Genomic DNA, 20,320 nt, shown 5'->3' on the forward strand with positions numbered 1-20,320 from the left:
ATTGGGAACAGGGCTGTAAATTGCTGCTCTACGTACCCCGTCACTTTTTTCCTCGGTCTTGCTTCACGTGGGACCTCCAAGCAGATTCCTTTGTTGGCTTTTCTGTTCAGTTCTACCCACCTGTTTATTATTTCCCGGAACAATGGATAACAGTTGTTATTTTGCTAACTTTTACTTTGGGAGTTATTCTGTCATGGTTTCTCACATCAGTAGTTTCTTTACTTCCCGGGTAGGCTGGTAAGTATAACTTCTAGTCCCTTTTATATTCTGAAAATATACATTTTATAAATCTAATGTAGCAATTTTTTTATTACAATAGTAAACGCAAAATGTAATTTATTTTGTGATTCCTAGTTAATTTGATTTAATATAATGTGATCTACATTACCCATCCCCGAAGCCTAAAAACCTCTCCCCACTGAACTCTAAAACCCTTACTACTCCTAACCACTACTCATTTTTGTTAAATCATTGCTGTTGTAATTAGCTTGATGACAGCACTAACTGGTCAAAATCACTCTATTCGTTCAGTATTTGAATTTACAGCATACCTTGTGTATGCGTATTGTTTTTTGGTGGAGTCTATCACAGTTTTCCATATCCCTATTAAGATCGGTGTCCCATAACTAGAAACAAATTAGACAGAAAGAAAAGAGGCAAGTGTGAATACTTCTCCTAAACAAATCACTGTTGCCTTGGCTCTTCTTTCCAGTGAACCAGGGGTTTAGTTAGATTTACTGCAGCACACAAATATTTTAATTAATCTTTGGATGATGGCCCCACTTGGTAGTGGCTTTGGTAAGAGAGGCCCCATCTATCCTGCCCCCTTCCCTTATGTCTCGCCACCGGCGACTGCTGAAGCCAGCAAACAAGCATTTGGCAAAGCCAATAGGTCTCGGCTATGCAATAGCTATTGGCTTTGCCAATCTGTGTTAGCCATGCTGTACACCTGTTTCACAGCTGTTCAGCATGGCTGAAAAGTTAGTGGCGTAGAGGAGAGTGGCATGGAGTGTCCGAGTGGAATAGCGTAGAGTAGTGTTGCAGAGTGGAGTGGCATAGAGTGTTGTGTTGAGCGGCATAGAGTAGAGTGGCGTAGAGTACAGTGCACTAGTGTTGAGCGGATTGGCATATAGCATTGCAGAATATAGTGCTGTAGAGTACCGCAATGTAGAATTCCGTGCGTGCAATGCAGTGTCATAGGATAGAGTGTTGCATAGTAGAGTGGAGTAGCTGAGGAGTGGCTTAGAGTGATGCAGAGTAGAACATAGTGTTGTACAGTGCAGTGGCTTACAGTGGATTGCTGCAGAATGTAGTGGCATAGAGTGGAATGATGCAGAGTGGCGTAGCGTGCAGTGGTGTAGGGTGTATTGGCATTGAATTCAGTAGTGTAAAGTGGCATACAGTTCAGTGGCATAGACTGCAGTGTTGTAGAGTGTTGTACAATGCAGGATGTGCAGTAGTGTTGAATTCAGTACTGCAGAGTGGTGTAGAGTTCAGTGGTGTAGACTAGTTTGTATCAGAGTAGAGTGATATGGTGCGGAGTGGTGTAGGATACAGTGCAGTGGCGTGTAGAGTACAATGTTTTAGAGCGGTGTAGAGTGGAGTTGTGCAGAGTAGATTGGAGTGGCCTTCACATGAGTGGTGTAGAGTGCAGTGGCGAAGAGTGCAGTGGTGTAGAGCAGAGTACAGAGGCGTAGTATTAAGGTGCATAGAGTGGAGGGGCGCAGAGTGGCGTGGCGTGGAGTGCAGTGGAGTGATGCAGAGTAAAGTGCAGTGGTGTAGACTGAAATATGCATGGTGTGGTAGCACTCTGCCATTACAGACAACACTTTTTTCAGTTGAAATGACCATTACATTTGTACAGACATACAGTTTTACTAATAAAACTATACAATGCACAAACGATAATGTGTAGAAATAGCTTCATCTAGTGTTTTGACCATATTAAAATATGCTTCCAACACACTTCAGAATTAACAGAAAATGTACTTCATTTGTGTGTTCATAAGTCTGATATATTCTTAAATACTTGTGCAGTCCATTTAAATGGTGGTGTGTGCTAGAGAAAAACCCCCTCCTACTCCCAGTATCCAGCAAGGTTGTCACATAAGTCCCCTCACTTTGTAGTCTGAGAAAGAAAAGTAAACACCAAGCTCTCTCGGAAGACCGAGCCTGACATTTGACCTCTGTTTTTGAATGCACAGCAAATGTAACAAAATATGAACAAGATTTACAAACCTGTTTACAGAAAGGAGCACTCATGAAAAAATGCAAGGGTGTTGGTGTGAAAAGGCTTTGCTCCTTGGGAGGGACAAATTCACCCTGGACAGCCTAAAATAAATACGGCCAACAAACAGCCAAAAAATATGAGTTACAAACCACAAAGCCAATGGTAAGCAACGGGCAAAATGCATTCCCAGTGAAGCTTTCCGAATGCCCCTAAGATGTCTTTAGCAAACCAGACAGTTGTTCTGTCTAGTAGGCTTTGACCTAAAAAAGACCCTGCCCTCTTAAACTGCAAACGGCGATATTGTTTCTATTTTCATTTGACGTTTTACTTATTATTGTATTCCCTAAGAGTATTTGCTGTTTCCAGGATGGTGTGTTTGTACAGTTTTTTTTCAGGCAACTAATTAATCATGTATAGTGGGTGCTGTAAAGAGTCACCTCTTTGTGTCGGTGTGAGTTCAGTTTGTGGGTGGGTGTTTAGAATAGGTTATGATTGACAGCTGGGGATTTCAGTCCAACCCAAATTTGAATTTTTCACATTGGCTGAGCACAGAAATCACTGATCAGAAGTGCCAATTGAAACTGTGAAAGTGTGTGAAGGAAGTACTTGGGTGTCAGTTAACATATTGACTTGGCAAACGTTCAAGAAAATGCAGTGTTTGGAGGTGTATGGGTGCGTTGCGTCAGGGGTGCTGAAGTAAAGGAGATGCTAGGAAGTACATGAAGGAGAGAGTGAATAGGGCGCTGATAAGGAAATAAATGAGGTGTGAGATATGTAGATGGTGTGTTTCAGAAAGATATGAGGAAAGAGAGTGCAAGTGTCAAACTGAAAGACTGCAGAAGACAGTCCAAAGACCTCCACCTCTTCCACAGACCATTGTAATGTTTCATTCACATTCTGTTTAGCATCTTTAAACTTCTTTGTATATTTGATGATTTTTTTATTTACTTCCCACGTGCACGCACGCAATCTTTGATTGCCCGTTATAGGTGGCCTTATTAGTTTTATCTGTGGCCCTTTGTATGGCCCCAGGCTACTACACACATACCAGCTGACTTGGAAACTATTAGGATAGTGGTGTCTGCTTGAAGTATGGAGACAGAGTGCCCTTTTAGGGATGCCTGCGGAACATGGAGCTTCAGTATAATGTAGAGCGGAACACTTTGGTTCGACGTGGTCTTTTTGTTAGTGGCAGAGTGAAGTAACTCATATTTTTGAAAGCGCATTTGTTAATTCTCGTCCCTTTTAGGACAGATACAAACCTTTTTATATCTAAAGTTACTATGCAATAGCAAGGCAGGAAAGCAAGTTATTTTGTTAGAGCTTGGTGCACGATTGATGCGAGTATGGGTAGTGTGGAAATATTTATAAGAATTTCTTGCAACTTTTACTCTTCTTGCGTTTTGGCCAACCTTAACAAGCTGAGTTTGCTACGGGAAAGGCGAGACAGTGGAGTTCTTTAGGAGCTGATCTCGATCTACCTGCCCGGTGGGTTACACCTGTCCGAAAACAGAGGCTAAAACTTTCAAACAGAAGTTCACATTTGAAAGAAGAGCCTGTGTGACTTAATCCCTGTTAACATGATTCACAGCTGAGAGTTTAAGTAAATGGCATTGGATTACCTGTTGGCATGAAAGGACTATTGGTTTGCCCAGCTTTAGATTTATACTCTGCTGAGAGACAGACGTATGATTTAAAGCCCATTGCTTTGCGCCGTCTATCAGGTGACAGCACTGGTGCGAGGAGGGACGCCCTGGAGGTGCAAGAACTTTTGGAACAGGAATACCCTAATGGGAGAGGAAGTGACGAACAAGGATGCAGACACTCCTCACATTAATTTTAGGAAGTTATTGCTCATGGCTAAGAGAAAAATATCTGGCTTTTCGTTTGCTTAGAGGAAGACGGTGTCCTGTGAAATTTAAGTAATCCCTCCTATGAGGGGCTCCAAGTCCTCATGACTGGCACTTCTTCTGTGGTTGGCCAATCCTTTTCACATAATGCACCGGTGTACGTGTCAAAATGCTCTAGGTTCTGCATCCTAAAAAAATGCTGCTTTGATTATCCGGTCTTTTGCAGTGACGGGTTGACCTGTTTTTGAGGGTACTACTGCGCTTGAAGTGGAAATATCTTCACTGGAGGCAAACCGTTGTTTTGGGCTAAAAAAGAGAAGGTCTCACTCCAGAGTTGGGCCCTGCAACCTGCCCACCCGTTTGGAGCGATATTCCCCACCGCCTGACTCAAAGTTGGGTTTATGACCATAGTGATTCTGTGATAATGCTGTAACAGGAATATATTATTTCTGGCAAATATTAGTATCTGATTTCGCAGAAAGTTTCCGTCGGTCCATCGGTGTAGTCTGTTACCTAAATAGCAAGTTTATGGTGACCCATTTGCTTCATTTACAGCTGCAGAAAACACTTTCCAGTATGTGGGAGGGGATCAACTTTGAATCTTTTGTCAACACATATTCTAAAATATCGACTGCATGACCTAGTATTGGTAACACAAGTGTACCTGAAAATGTGAATATTGCTGAAAAAACGGGATTTGGATGAAACAATCCTAATAGCTAGCAGAGCATTGAAGGCGTATGTTTTTTTTCTAATGCTGGGAACCATGTGTTAATTGTCGATTGCACTAGGGCAGTGACACGAATCGAAATAACCTACGTTTCACTCCTGTCGGCCTGCAGAATAAGTCCCGTAAACAAACAGGGGACATCAGTATATTCTTTTGTCTTCAAAAAGGAATAACTTTTTAAAAAGTAATATCACCGAGTGAAGGTAACACTTTTAAGAGGTAGTGAAGCAGTTGCACTGCTTCTGTCTTTCACTTAGTTGTTGGTGGCAGGTTTGAGAGGGGAGGGTGCGGAGATTTCCCTTTGTGGTTGGCATCCATTTTGTATTTCATCCTTTCCTCCCTCACGAAAAACTAGCAGCTTTATTTGGCTCACCTGCAGCGGAAGCTCCTCCCGCGCTGCTCTGCTGAATTGGGAGGAAATGATTTTTCAAGTGATAAAAAGAAATTAAATTCCATGCCCTTCCCAAAGGAGGAGTTCAACAATCGGTAAAGTGGCGTGGGACCGTGTGTTGGTTTCCAAAAGGATATCACTTGTAAAGATGTTTCCTTTGGTGCCTGTGATGAATATAGATGCGTTTCCTCTGCAGAGGGCTGCGATTAAATTATGCAATTAGAGCTGGGCAGGCACGGGTCTAAATATAGGAAGAGCGCTCGCTATCCTGCCTTTGTGTGGCGATGCACACCCACACAGATGTTTGCTTTTGTTGTAAACAACACCTGTTTTCTGAAGAAGGGTTAGAAAGTCAGGAAAGGGAATAGTCTCTGTGCGGAATGAGATAATGGAGTGATTTTAACGAGGGCGCGTTTAACTAGGCCTCTCCACCCTTTGGTTCTTATAATATTAGCACACACTCCAGCAGCTCAGTTGCACAAGTTCGCTCACCATAGCAGCTGAATCTTTTCACTATAAAGCATTGCCCCCTCGTACTCAGTTACAGAGTAGTGCTGCATTTTGTCTATGGAGTAATCTGCTTCTCACTGCCAGGCGCAGTTCTTCGCTGTTGACAACTCTCCCCTCTTAACTGTCGTTGCTTCCGCTTCGCCAACCTACTATTGTGTCATTAATGTTCAAAACCTGACTGGTATTTTGTTCCCAAACCGTGCTGTGTGCCTCAACCCAAAGCTTTTGTTGCTGACTTCGAGTACTATTGAATATTATCCTGTACTTGGTATCTTCCTCCACCCCTTCCTTTCTTCCCTTCGTGGAACGTCCCTTACCCCTGAAGGCAGCCTTAGAATGTTCAGTGTGTGAGACTGATCTTGAAGAGGGCGATGTACTGAAGTGTCCTGCGTTCCTGTTGGCACAGTGGAGGCCGTGAATGAAGAAGAGGTTTCATCAGAACTGGTCTGTTACCTTCTTAACAGAAGTCTCTCCCCTTATCCTCCTACAGACACCAATGACGCACCTCGCAACCCACGTGCCATTCTCCAACCCTCTCCCCCAGCAGACTTGAACTCGTACCAGATTTGTTCTCTGCTATCGTAACCTCTGTATTACACTGAATTGTCTCTCTTGTGAGCTCCACTGTGTTTATCGTGAACTCTGCCTTTTCTCTTGAAAGTCATTTACTTTTCTTGCAAACGTTAGTTTTGCACTTTATTTTTGTGTCCAACTTTAAAGTTTGCTCTTGAGCTCTGAACTGTGTGTTCAGCAGGATCTCTGCTCAAACGTCGGCATGTCGTTTACGCTTCCTCTAACTTTTCTCCTGTTTAAGGAAACCTACACTTGGAAAGCTAAACACTCTTTGTTTCACGAACTGTATGTTTTTGCCTTTGAGATTGAAGTTCGTGCAGACTTCCCCATAAAATCTCAAATTCGGGAATGTGTGTGTGTCTGTTTTTCCTCTTTTTTTCTGTGTCCTGGTGCGGTCAGTGGTTACTGGGCAGTGTCTGCAGTAGGTATTGTTTGTTCCCGCACCTGTGTTACTATTGCAATGCAACTGGATAGCAGAGGTGCTCCCTCTTTATGCTTGTTTCTCCCAGTGTATTTAGGGAATTCAGATAGGACTTACCCCAGAACACGACAGAGTTTAGGTTCAAGAGGGAGAGCAGTAAGAGTTAGTCTTGAATGATGGAACGTTTCAACGTGCTAAAATGAGATTAGCACCAATGTCTCAAAACTGCCTGTTTACAGGCAAGATCTTTGGTTGGAGGGGAGCACCTTTAAGACAAGTAGCACACATTGAGCCCTCTTCTTCCACCAGCTGGAAGTGATATTGGATCAGAAGCCAGCTATTACTAGGAAGGTTGTTGAGTTTGGCACTAAGGTGGCAAATATGTGTGTTTTGCTGTTGGGATGGGGATGTCCACCAGTTGGCACGTGCCCATGCGCTGAGTGCTGACTGCATGTTAAACTTGTATCCTGACTGTTTGTTTGGCCCTACAACATGCTAAAAGAGTGCGGGTGCCTAGGCCATTCCATGGTAACATAAGTTCCAGAACTTATTTATTCTGTGACCCGGAGGGCCACACCAAGCCTGTCCTCGTAACTGACATGAGACTACAGTACATGTGCTGGGTTAGTCATATAAGACTGTAGTGGCAGTGTACTGAGTTTTATGAATCCTTAGTCTTGACCGCTCAGTTTTTTTTCTTTATCATTGGAGAGTAAAGCTCCAGGCCCTTGCACTGACACCCCATTTATGTGTCGAGTGAATGTATATTTAGGTGTCGAGTGAATGTATGTGCAATGGACGTGTAGCACATTTGCAATAGAAAAACTCTGTATGGTGATAGCCTGAGTAATGGGAAAGTGGGATTAAAGTTTTGATGGCCTCTAGTTTAGCATGATACAAAATGAAGGGTGGATACTGCTACCCCACTCAGTGGAACAATATTGACTGCATCCTGTGGGTGAAGACTTTGAATTAATGGAGGATGGAGACTGAGTTATTCTTAGAAATGAGGTTGTGTTAGTAAAGTGCTGCTTATTAGTTCTTTTCTGAGCCCTGCCATTTGGTAGTTGGTAGGGGTAAAGGATGGACTAGTATTTTCTGTTTTTAAAAGTGAGGACGTTTTTAGACAGTGCAGTGCCTTTCATTTTGTCTGTCCCAGCTTTAGGAAGGCAGATGACCACCATGTGCAGAGATCTCACACATCATTGTGCCCTTGTTTTGGGATATTCCTGCTTGGAGCAAGCATTACTGCTGCTTGCTGTGAAAACACCATCTTGCACAAACGTTATGTCTGCAAGTTGGACAGAAAACTAAATACATGTGAAAGAGAAATATTTAAACTTGCTCCAAAGCTTTAAACCATGAATCCTCATCCCCTGTCTGGAAAATGAGTATAGAAAACATACCAAAGCCACTGCACTTCTTTTTCCAGTTTCACCTTCTTCTTAAGCAAGTAAGGTAGTGGTTTGGAGAGTGCTCGAAGAGCTGCTGTATGAGTGCATGACAGCCATATTCCCATATGTGAGGGGACATCGCCTAAAGTCTGCAAATCACTGGATGTGCATAGTGTCTGCCTGAAGTTTAGAGTTCAGAGCGATAAGGCTAGAGCCTGGCCCTGCAGAAGAGGTAACTGTTCAGGGAGAGAACTCCACCATGTTCAAGGTGTGAGGAACACCCAAATGAAACTGGATACCATTGGAAGCGAAGCCAGGAGCTGAGCTATGCATTAAGGGCATCCCCAATCTCATCATTGGTTGATGTTGCAAACTTGCGCCAAGCCAATCCGCTGAAAACCAAATTTTGTCATCCAGCACCCATGCCAAATGCCTGGAAAAACTGGTTCCGCTGTTTGACATAACTAGCTTCACGCGCATGGAACCCCTGATCTTGCCTGGAGACTGCAACTCCTGAAGGTGAATGCCCACTTCAGATCTGGCACCAGAGGGCTGCAGCGGCTATAAACAAGTACCTCTGTGCGTATGGACTAAGAAGCTACAACTACCTGAGCAATAATCCACCACGCAGGCATGCTGTGCTGACCCACGTCCATTTCACGATTAAGACTGCTGCTGTGGTCTTGCTTCATCAAAGCTACTGCCGCAGGAACAGGTTTGGTACAAAAGGGGGTGGTGATGGACGGAGCATCTGAACCAATCAAACACTCACACCCAGTCAAAAGATCTGGGTTTGATCCATCACCGTTCTTTAGCCCACTCTGCCACCCCAGTTCAGACATGGCTATATGCAAATCAGTCTGACCCTGTGCCTCATGGGAACAGTCCAGCCCAAACTGCCATGCCATGCCTTCCCTGGACCGGAAACAAGCTTCCGAGGATCGGTTTCTGGCATTACAGCCGTCTTCAGCCCGGCTTGCTTGAATCCAGTGGCAAAGTGAGCAAGGGACTCACGTCTGAGCATACCCTGCCACACTTATGGCAGCCAAAGCGGTACAAAAGTGGGTGGTGATGGGCGGAGCATCTGAACCAATCAAACACTCACACCCAGTCAAAAGATCTGGGTTTGATCCATCACCGTTCTTTAGCCCACTCTGCCACCTGTCCCAGGATGCTTGTTTCCGGTCCATGGAAGACATGGCTTGGCAGTTCGGGCTGGACTGTTCCCATGAGGCACAGGGTCAGACTGATTTGCATATAGCCATGTCTGAAATTGGGTGGCTGAGTGGGCTAAAGTGATGGATTAAACCCAGATCAGTTGACTGGGGTGAGTGTTTTATTTGCTCAAACGCTCCGTCCATCATCCCCTTTTGTATCGCGACGCAAGAGAGGCGGCGCCGGCCGTTACAATTAAGTGTTTTTTGGGGTTTTTTCATCGTCTCTCCCGCCTCCCTTCTTTCCTTACCCCACCCGCTCTACCACCTGGGTCCAGTAGCAGCCGCTACTGATCTTGTCATATTTTCTGTGCATTCAAAGACGGAGATCAACTACCAGACTCTATCTTCCAAGGGAGCTTGGTACATACTTTTTTTTTCTGACTTCAAATTGAGAGGATTTATGTGATATTCATACTAGCCACTGGGGTTGTGCTGGACAGAAGGCTGTACAGCGTTATTTCTTTCTAGCACACAGCAAAATGTAAATGTCTGTAAATAAACTGCAGATATTTCAGAATACATCAGAATTAGGGAAGCACAAATGAATCCCATTTTGTGGTAATTCTGAAGTGTGGTGGAAACAAATATTTAAATATGGGAATGAAAAAATACAATAGGCGATGACAGTTCCATCATTATTTGTGCAATGTGTTGTTTTATTAGTAAAACTGTATGTCTGTGCAAATGTAATGGTCATTTCAATTGAAGATGTGGCTGTAATTGCAGTGCGCTACTACAGCATGCATAATCTTTCTCCCCACCCCACTCTATGCCACTGCATTCTACTCTGCACCACTCCACTCTATGCCACCTCATTCTGTGACTCTCTAATTATCACCACTCTACTTTATGCTCGTGCACCCCTCTCTGCTCTTCGCCACTGCACTCTTCGCCACTGCACTCTTTGCACTGTTCGCAACTGCAGCCTAGGCCACTCTACTCTGCACCACTCCACTCTGTGCCACGCTACACTGCAACAATGCACTCTATGCCACTGCTCTCTACGCCAATCCACTGTGCTGTGTACCACTTCACAGTGCACTGTTTGCCACTCTAATCTATACTGCACTCTACGCGACTGCACTGTACCCTGCACCACTCCACTGTGCACTACTTTCACTGCAATCTACACTGCACCACTTCACTCTAACCACTGCTGTGTGCCACTGTTCCAAGCCAATGCACTATACACCACTTTACTCAAAACCAATGCACTCTATGCCTCTGCGCTGTACTCTGCACCACATCACTCTACACTACTATACTCTACTCTGAAACAATCTACTCCATCCACTGCAATCTACACTGTCCCGTTGGTCTCAGTCCCAATGCACTCTATGCCAATGGAGTCTCTACACCACTTTACTCAAAACCAATGCCTTCTATGCCACTGCACTCTGCCAATCTTCTCTGCATCACCGCACCACCAAATACTTTACAATACTCTGTGTGCAACTCTACACCATTTTACTCTACGCCACTGCAATCTATTCCACTCTGCACTACTGTACTCTATGCCACTCTACACCATTGCACTCTACGACACACTTCTCTGTACCACTCTATGCCACTGCACTTTAGTCCACTCTAATCTGCACCACGCTACTCCACTATGCACCACTGCACTCTTCGCCACTCCAGTCTAGGCCACTCCAGTCTTGGCCACTCTACAACACTGCACTCTACGTCACTCTATGCCCCTACTCTCTACGCCACTCTGCATCACATTTACTGCACCCTGCGCCACTGCACTCTAAGATGCAACACTGTATTCCACTCTACTGTACATCACTGCACTCTGCCAATGTGCTCTACACCACTTTACTCAAAACCAATGCACTCTGTGCCCCTGCAATCTACACCAATCTACCCTGTACTTTACACCACTTCACTCTAGGCCTCTCTACTCGACGACACTCCACTACACTCCACCGCTCTACTCCACTCAATTACACCGTACTCCATTCTTTTGCCTCCCCACAACACTCTATGCCACCATACTACGCTGCAAGAATCTGCGATCCTCTATGCAGCTAGCTCCATTTACGCCACTCCATGCCCCTTTACTCCACTCTGTTATGTTATTTTTTCTTATAAAGGGCTAACAATCATCCTAAGTAGGATATCACGGCGCTGCGGTAGCTATAATGAGTGGTGAGTTGGCCTAAGTCCTACCATTTTAGTCTGTTTTAGGGAAAAGGAAGGTTTTCAATTGTTTCCTAAATGATAGGTGGCAGTCCATAAGTCTGAGAGCCACAGGCAACTCATTCCATTTGGTTGTGGCTATGTGGGAGAAGGCTCGCTCTCCCATCCTGGCTCTCTTCACTCGAGTAGTTCTTGCTCTTGCTGTGGATTGAGAGTGGAGATTTCTAGTTGGTGCATAAAACTGAATCCTATTTCTTAGGATAATTGGGCCTGTGTTGTGTGTGTTATACACAGCATTTTAAAGGTTGCTCTCTGCCTCATTGGCAGCCAATGGAGCTCTCTTAAGCAGCTCTTGGCTGAGTCAAATTTTCTTTTCTTACAGGTTGCCTTGGCCGCCGCGTTCTGCACTATTTGTAGTTTGGTAAAGAGGTAGTCTGCCATACCTACAAACGGAGAGTTTCCATAGTCCAGCCTGCTGATCAGAAGTGACTGAACCAGGATCCTTCTACACTATAAGGGAATCCAGGGGAAGACTCTTCTAAGCATCTTCAACAAGGCAAAGCCTTTGCCGCATATTGTTGACACGTGCGATTTCATAGACAGGGTGGTATCGATCGTTACTCCCAGATTCCTTGCTGCCAGAGTCGGAATTGGGGGGGTGCCCAGGGACGCTGGCCACCAGCTGTTATTCCACAGTTGAGTATGTCCACCGAACAGCAATATCTCTGATTTGTCTGGGTTCAGTTTTAGACAATGGCTATACATCCAGTCAGACAGTTCGGTGAGACAGTTTAGTAACCTGTCCTTGGGGTCATCATTCTCATCCAGCATAACAGTTAGCTTGGTGTCATCTGCGTAAGAACAGATTTCGACACCCCACTTTCTTCCTATCGCTGCCAGGGAGGACACAAACACGTTAAAAAACGTTGGGCTCGGTGAGGCCCCCTGTGGGACCCCATATTTGATGTTCCAGTGTGGGGAAGAAAAGTTACCCATGCGCACTGATTGTGTTCTGTCCAACAAAAATGATTGCAACCACCCCAATGCTCTGTCCCGGATACCTTTTGCTGCAAGAGATCTTAATAGCAGATTGTGTGGTACGGTATCAAAGGCCGCCGAGAGATCTAATAATATTAGGGTGACTGTTTTCCCCCGATCTACCTGCATCCTGATGTTATCCAGCATGGACAAGAGTGTAGTCTCCGTGCTGTTATTGACCCTGAAACCCGTTTGTGAGATATCTAATAAGTTGTTAGTTTCAAGAAAACTGGACAATTGCCTGTTAACCAGTTTTTCTAAAACTTTAGATAGATAGGGTAGTTGAGATATGGGTCTGTAGTTAGCAGGATTATTGATGTCTGAGCCTGCTTTTTTTAGTGGTGGGGTAACTATGGCGTTTTTCCAGTTAGTTGGGAATTCACAGACTCCAGCGAATGGTTCAATGCTTGTGTTACTGCTGGGCATATTCGTGGGGCTAGCTGCGAAAAAATATGATGTGGACATGGGTCCAACGGGGAGCCAGATTTTATTTCAAGCATGACTTTGCCCACTTCTTCCTCTGAGAATGGGCCAAAGCTGGAGCAACTAATCTGAGGGATGGATGACTCGTGGGCCTCTAAACATTCCGATTTAATGTGGGAAAATGAGGAATAAATTGTATCTATTTTCTCACAGAAAAAGTCATTCATTTTATCGCAGCCTGCTTGTGAGGGAGTCAAATTCAATGAGAGGCTTGTGGGACTGCATAGTTCTTTGACTATTTTAAAAAGTTCTTTGGACGAGTTTTTATTTTCTGTTATTCTGCAAGAAAAGTATTCCATCTTTGCTTTCCTAATGGCTTTATTATATAGTGCGAGTTCTTTCTTATATAACAATCTGGCGTCTTGAGATTTTGTAAGTCTCCATTTATGTTCAAGTGATGTGCATGTCTATGACACACTTCTCCACTAATCCACTCTGACAATCCACTATGACACTCTGCCACATCACTCGGACACTCTATGCCGTTCCACTCTACTACACTCTATGCAACTTCACTCTACGCCAATCTGCATTGCCCCACTCTACAACACTTTGTAACGTGACATTCTGACTTAATACTCTTGCCACTCCACTCTACGACACTCTTGCCACTCCACTCTTCGACACTGCCACTCCACAACACTCTCCTCCCACCACAACACCCCACCACCACGCCACTGAACTGTACAACACTCTGTGCAACTCTGCACCACTCTACGCCACTCCATAACACTCCACTCTAATCCATGCCACTCTAATTTACGCCACTGTTAGCCATGCTGAACAGCAGCCATGCTAGTTTATAAGGTGGCTAAAACATATTAGCAAAGCCAATAGCTCTTGCATAGACTACACCAATTTATTTTGCCAATGCTAGTTTTTATCCTCCGCTGTATTAATGAACGTGAATTTGCAGCTACACTGACAGGCATCTTCCATTTTTTCCTGCCCGTAAACCCAAGAATTAGTGGAAAGGCCACTGGTTAAGAACCCAACTTAAGACAAAGCGCTCAACTGGGATAAATCTTAAATAAAGCAAGTGCTTGCAAAGACACATAGGTCTGGCTTTGGCAAGCCAGTGTATTATTTATTTATCTATTTATTTTTAGTTCGAAGCCTACCAGACAGTGCAGCTGTCTGGTTTGGTAAAGACACCTTGGGAACATTCCGAAAGCTTCCTTGGGGGTGCATTCCGCCCATTGCTTTCAATTGGCTTTGTGGTTTGTAACTCACATATTCTTGCTTTCTATTTGCTGGCTATGTTTGAGGCTATCCAGTGCGAGTTTGTCCCTCCCAAGGAGTTGAGCCTTTTTTGCACTTCCACTCCTTGTATTCTTCCACAAGCTCTCCTTTCTGTAAACAGGTCTCTAAATCTTGTTCCTATCTTGTCACATATGCTGTTCATTCAACTACCAGAGCTTGGTGATTTATCTGACAATCTTGCTGGATTTTGAGGGTGGAGGTTCTTTTCTACTCTACACCACTCTACGCCAATGCACTCTATGCCGCTCTACTCTACACCACTCCAGTCTATGCCACTCTACTGGGCACAGCTCTACTCTATGCTACTCTGAAACAAGTTCGACTTTTTTATCTGTGACTTTAACTGTCATTTATGTAATCTTCCCCTAGAGGGTGGTGCCTGTACTGGCAGTTGTTGGCTGAATGACGGTTTACATGTTTCTCACATCACTGGATAGCCGGGTGTTTAATGAGCTCTTAAATTCTCACAATCTGGTCTTCAGCTTGGAGAAATTGGTGAATTCCCTGAACCCCACAATTTGCCCGTCTTATAAAGATAGGGGCAGTGGTTCGCTTATTGATTTTATATTTGTTTCAGCACCATTATACCTGCTCAGCTCTCATTTTGACATTATTTTCAGCCCTTTCAGTGGCTACAATCCATTACCCCTAACCTTGGACATTGCCTTGGGCCCAAAACCACAGCTCAGGCTTTCCATTATGAGCCTGTCCGTTGTTGGCCAGGGGAGAAGGCTGAAATGGGCTCAGGTGGACCATCAGCGCCTACAAACTTCTCTTTTTGGTTCTTACCTGCATGATTTTAATATCTGCCTGGATAGCAATGCAGGGGTTTTGGAAGCTTACAAATGCATAGCTGTGGGGGTTTGTAAACGTATGATGGTCACAGCTATTAGCACCTGGGGCTCACAAATCCCAAAATGGTTTGATAGGGACGGCTGGAGAACTCTGTGTCATTTGAAGGCAGTCCTGAAGCAGTTCCCAACAGACAGGCTTTGATCAGAAACTGAAGGTGGGCTTATAAGTTGGCTCAAAAGGTGTGCAGACATAACTTACAGGAGTCAGCCTGGGAGGATCTTTGTCAAGCCTGCAAAATGGGGGACAGTTCCTTTTTTTGGAGCGTTGTAAATAGGCCTTGTTTTTCAGAGGGCTCTGGTCCGCTTTTATGTCATCACATCCTGGAGCAACAGTGGGTGGATCACTTTGAGGGCATTAATAACCAGGAGGTTGGCGGGAGCGATAAGACCTCCATCTCATCTGTTAAAGCTGGTAACTGAGTGGTCTTCACATTAGATGAAATCCAACAAGGAATCCTTGCCCTGTCCAGCAATAAGGCCCCAGTCTCACACAGTATACCGCCAGACTTTTTCACAACTATTACAGAGATTTGGGCCCCTTTACTAATGCAGGTCTTGAATGCGGCTGCTCAGGATGGGTCGCTACCCTCTTAGTCTACCGCGGTGATTGTCCCCATATTTAAGAAGGGGAAATAAAGAGAATCCACAATGCTATAGGCCAATTCCATATTGGACGCTACAGTGAAGGTCTTAGGGAGGGCGATTTTAAATACGCTGTGTGACTTGGCAAATTAAAATACAATTTTGAGCGGTGTCCAGTATGGTTTTAGGGCATGGAGCTCGACTTCAGACCAGTGCCCTAATCTCCATTTAATTATCAGCAAATATACGGTGGCTCAGTCTGAATCTCTACACCTTGCATTTATGGACAGGACGTCCGCATTTGACAGGGTGAATCGAGCAGAACTCTGGGCTTTGCTCAGCGAGATGGAGGTTGATGCCAGTATTGTGGCATTATTAGCAGATCTTCACTCATCGACCTCAGCCTCTGTGCATTTTTCGCAGGGTACAGCATGCACCCGCTCATTTTCAGCAAGCTGTGGGGTTCGCCAGGGGTGCATACTTGCACCATTTTTGTTCACCTTGTATGTGAATGGACTAGAGTCCATGCTCCTATCGGTGTCAACCAACTGCGCAAAAATTAGGGACCGATTTCTCCCAGTTTTGTTATATGTGGCTAAAGCAGTCTTGATGGCTCCGACTGCACAGGGATTGGACTTGTTGCTGGCCAAGTATGTGTCTTTTATGGGACTCCTGGACATGTCGGTCAATTTCTTGAAGTCCCATGTAATGGTAGTGGTCTTCAAATCTACAAGCAGTAAGACCGTCAAGGTATCTAATTATACCTTGTGCAAAGTTAAGGCCTTCCCTTATTTTGGTGTTTTATTTGACGGCAATAACTGCTGGAAATCGCTGGTGGAGGCCAAAAGATCCGAGTCCATAAAAACTATAGGGGCAGTTTTCAGTTTTACCCATAGACTTTGGTTTAAGGCACCAAGGGACCTTTAAAAAATGGATCAGGCTAAGTGTATTGCATAGCTGTGCTATGGTAGCAAGGTCTGGGGGTATGTTATGGTGGATCTGATTCAGACTATGGAGAATAACTTTCTGAGCAAGTTGGTTCAGGTCCCCCGTCTACCCTAGTGTTTTCTGTGCATGTGGAGTTTGGGCTTGATTGTCTTGGACCTGATAAATTTATGCCCCCTCCTGTACTGGATTAGGGTCTCCATTTGAATATTTTTATTTGGCATATTTAACCATAAAAAATAGCACTTTACAAACAATTAAAACATGATTTATCCCAAAGGTTTTACCATAAACCGTATACTACACAGTAAAAGCCTGCTAAAATAGACCATAAAAGTCCCACATATAAGATCTTAGTTCTTCACCAAAGAAGCAAGGAGTTGCTTATACATTAGCTATACATTTGTAAAATCTCGCGTAATCCCCAGATCATAGGTAAGATTGAATTGTCACCAGATGTTCATTTCAACCTATGCCATTTCCTTCAGTGACTCCTGTATAGCAATTAAGAATCTTCCTATTGCACATGCCATATTTAAAAATCTCATTAGGATCTGGAGCAGGGCGGACTCCTCGAGGGCTGTTTCTCTTTGGACCGGGTAACTAGTATACACTGGTTTGCTCATGTTAAGGCATCCTTTTCTTCTCTAGATAGGCCTGATATTTGTATGAATCCTATTTCTCTCGCCGCACCCAAGTTGGCGAGTGTTAAAAGATTATTCCTGGAATGCTACTGTTCAGAAAGAGAAGGTTTGGAACTTCAGAAGCCATCAGTTAGGGGCCACATGCTTTTAAAAACTATTCATGGGATGGAGTCATACCTGGGCTTGGTTCGCTCAAAGGATGATAGATTTTTACTGGTTAGGTTCAGGTTTAATCAATTGCACCATTTTTTGGTTTCCCTGTGTGGGTGGGTTCGGCCTGAGGCAAGGGCTCCCTGTGGCAGCGACAGTGTGTCCCTGCAGGATTTGCTCCACTTTATAATGTTGTTTTCATACTTCAGTTGGCCGAGGAACGATTTTAAATCCCCTTGCTGAAATCACTGCAGTTTAAACAAGTCAGGCCTGCCTTGTACCTTCAGATACTCCCCACGGAGCATGTGACCATCACTGTTTAATGTTTTTACAAGCTGTCTGGGCTTCCAGGAAAACTGATTTGCTCATAAGAACAAAGAACAGATAAAAAATCTTATAGTCTACTTTTTATTACTCATGAACTTAATTTAATCGTATTTGGTCTGTATTTTTTATGGTGAATTTATTCACAGAATAAAGATTAAAATTGATTGACTCTGAAACACCCCACTGCACTCAATGCCAGTACATTCTACGCCAAACCACTCTATACTGTACTACTCCTTGCCACTGCACTTTATGCCAATCCTGTGTACGCCACTCTAATCTGCACCACTGCACTCTGGTACTGCACTACACCACTTTACTCTATGCCATTGCACTCTACACCACTCTACCCTACGCCACTCTACTCTACACCACTCCACTGTATGCCACTTCACTCTACTCTGAAACAAGCCACTCTACGCCACTGCACTCTACTCTGCACCACTCAACTCTACTCTACTGTACTCTAGGCCACTTTACACCACTATACTCTACTCTGCACAACTGCACTCTCCGCCACTGCATTCTGCGTCACTGTACTGTACACCACTGCACTCTATACTACTGATACTCTACTCCACTCTGCGCCAATCTACTCAGCACCACTCCGCACCACTGCACTCTACTATGAACCACACCTCTACGCCACTGTGTTCTGATGCTGCATTGTATGCTTCCCAATTCCATGCCACTTAACTCTGTGTCACTATACTCTGCAGCACTCTACGTTAATGCACTCTACACCAGCCCACTTTGCACCCCTCTACACCCCTGCACTCTACGATACTCTACAGCACTGCATTCCATGCCAATGCACTCTACGTACCCACACTCTGCAGCTCTCCACTCTATGCCACTCCAATCTACGGCACTATACTCTACACCACTCTACTCTGCACCACTGCACTCTACTATGAAACACTCTAATCTGTGCCGCTGCACTCTACACTGCTGCAGTCTATGCCGCATCACTCTGCTGTTCTCTGCGTCTGTGCTCTCTACACCAGTCCACTCTCCTCTACACCACTCCACTCCACAGAATGCCACTCCAATACACAACACTGCATGCCACTCTCCTGTACACCAGTAACTTTTAGCCATGCTGAACAGCAGCCACGCTGGTGTACAACATGGCTAAACAAGCATTGGCATTGCCAATAGGTCTCGCTTGTGGGACCTTATAAGTATTTAGTTTTGCAGCACAATATCCTTGTTGCATAATCGGATATTGTGCTGCAAAACTAAATACTTATAAGGTCCCCAAGCGAGACCTATTGGCAATGCCAATGCTTGTTTTTTTTGCTGCTTTCTTGGTGTACCGGACTTTTTTTGGAAAGCTCTGTCAAATGAAAAGGGATAAATTTGTTGCGACCTCTTTTATTGGACCACCATACATATCAGTGTTGAAGGGCAACATCCATAAGCCGGCGGGGAGGGGATGCAATCAAAGTTATTTGAATGCCCTGCTCGCCGTGCCAGTACTGTTGCTTCAAAGTCCCGTCCTTTAACATTGCCATGCTGGCCCTATAAATGTCTCCACCCTTATTTTGCAGAAGTCAGGTAATGAAGTCGGGCGTCGTTGAATCTTTCGCACTCTGTTTACACGTGTAAATCACAGCGGGCGCTGCCCACATGAAACAGACGCCTCACCAGTGTCAATCTCTCACACCACAGCCGCCTTCACAAAACCTAATTAAATAATAGTGTGTGGCAGACTTATCCAACAAAAGGAAGATTGGTGCTTCCGGTTCACGTAGAGTGCGCTCGTGAACAGCCTCTGTCTCCAGACCCTGTCTAAGCAATTAAACGTTATGGACTTTCGACTAATTGAACAGTTGTAGCTTGCAGACGCCGAGGTGTGCATAAAATCCAACCTTAAATGGGACCTGGCCGTTTGCTAGTACTTAGGGGCTCATTTAAAAAGAATTCGTGTAGAGCAAGAAACACAAGTCATTTATTTGTATTTATTTAAATAATGGGATTTTATATAGCGCGAACATTACCCGAAGGTGTCAGCGCTTTACAAAAGAACCAGTTGCAATACATAAGGAGTTAGGATTACATGAGTTACATAAAAGATACAATCAGAAAAAATTGCAAATGTACAAGTTGTAAAGTCACACGGAAGAGATACAAACAGAAAATTGCAAATGTACAAGTTGTAAAGTCACTCAACGAAGAGATACAAATGGATAAAGTCTAAGAATCACATAGAAACGGTAGAGTACACGAGTTGGAATAACAACAACATACTTCCAAAGCAAGCCAAAAGAAATGGAAGCAAATGGTGGGGGCCTGAAGGAGGAGGGGGTGCGAGGGATGAGGGAACACGGCCTGGGGGAAGCTGGCTGGGGAGAGAATGCAGAGCGCACGCTGGGCGAAGCCCTTTGATGTGCTGTGAGCGGCCGGAATGAATGATTAGGGGAGGAGAAGCGGGAAAGTGAAAGTACGGCCGGCCTGCGGCCGGCCATGAATAATTAGGGGAGGAGAAGCCCTGGCCGTGAATGCGCGTGCATGTTGCTCACGTGGTTCACATGAACGGCAAGAAAACGCCATGAAAACGCCAGCAAAAA

The 20,320-nt window shown here is 44.6% G+C and overlaps 1 protein-coding gene across 2 annotated transcripts in view; it reads left to right on the forward strand.

Annotated features, from left to right (window-relative positions):
* Positions 1 to 20,320, forward strand: part of SMAD1 (SMAD family member 1) — a 258,254-nt gene that overhangs the window by 22,374 nt on the left and 215,560 nt on the right. Inside the window, exon 1 of one of the 2 annotated variants that reach the window (XM_078676884.1) lies at positions 6,022 to 6,155. The exons of the other annotated variant lie outside the window; for it this stretch is intronic. The gene's annotated coding sequence lies outside the window, so the exon portion shown is untranslated. Of the gene's footprint in view, positions 1 to 6,021; positions 6,156 to 20,320 lie in introns of those variants that run through there. 2 annotated transcript variants of the gene reach the window in all.

Source organism: Lissotriton helveticus, chromosome 2_1 (genome assembly GCF_964261635.1).
Source record: "Lissotriton helveticus chromosome 2_1, aLisHel1.1, whole genome shotgun sequence".
Taxonomy (NCBI): domain Eukaryota; kingdom Metazoa; phylum Chordata; class Amphibia; order Caudata; family Salamandridae; genus Lissotriton; species Lissotriton helveticus.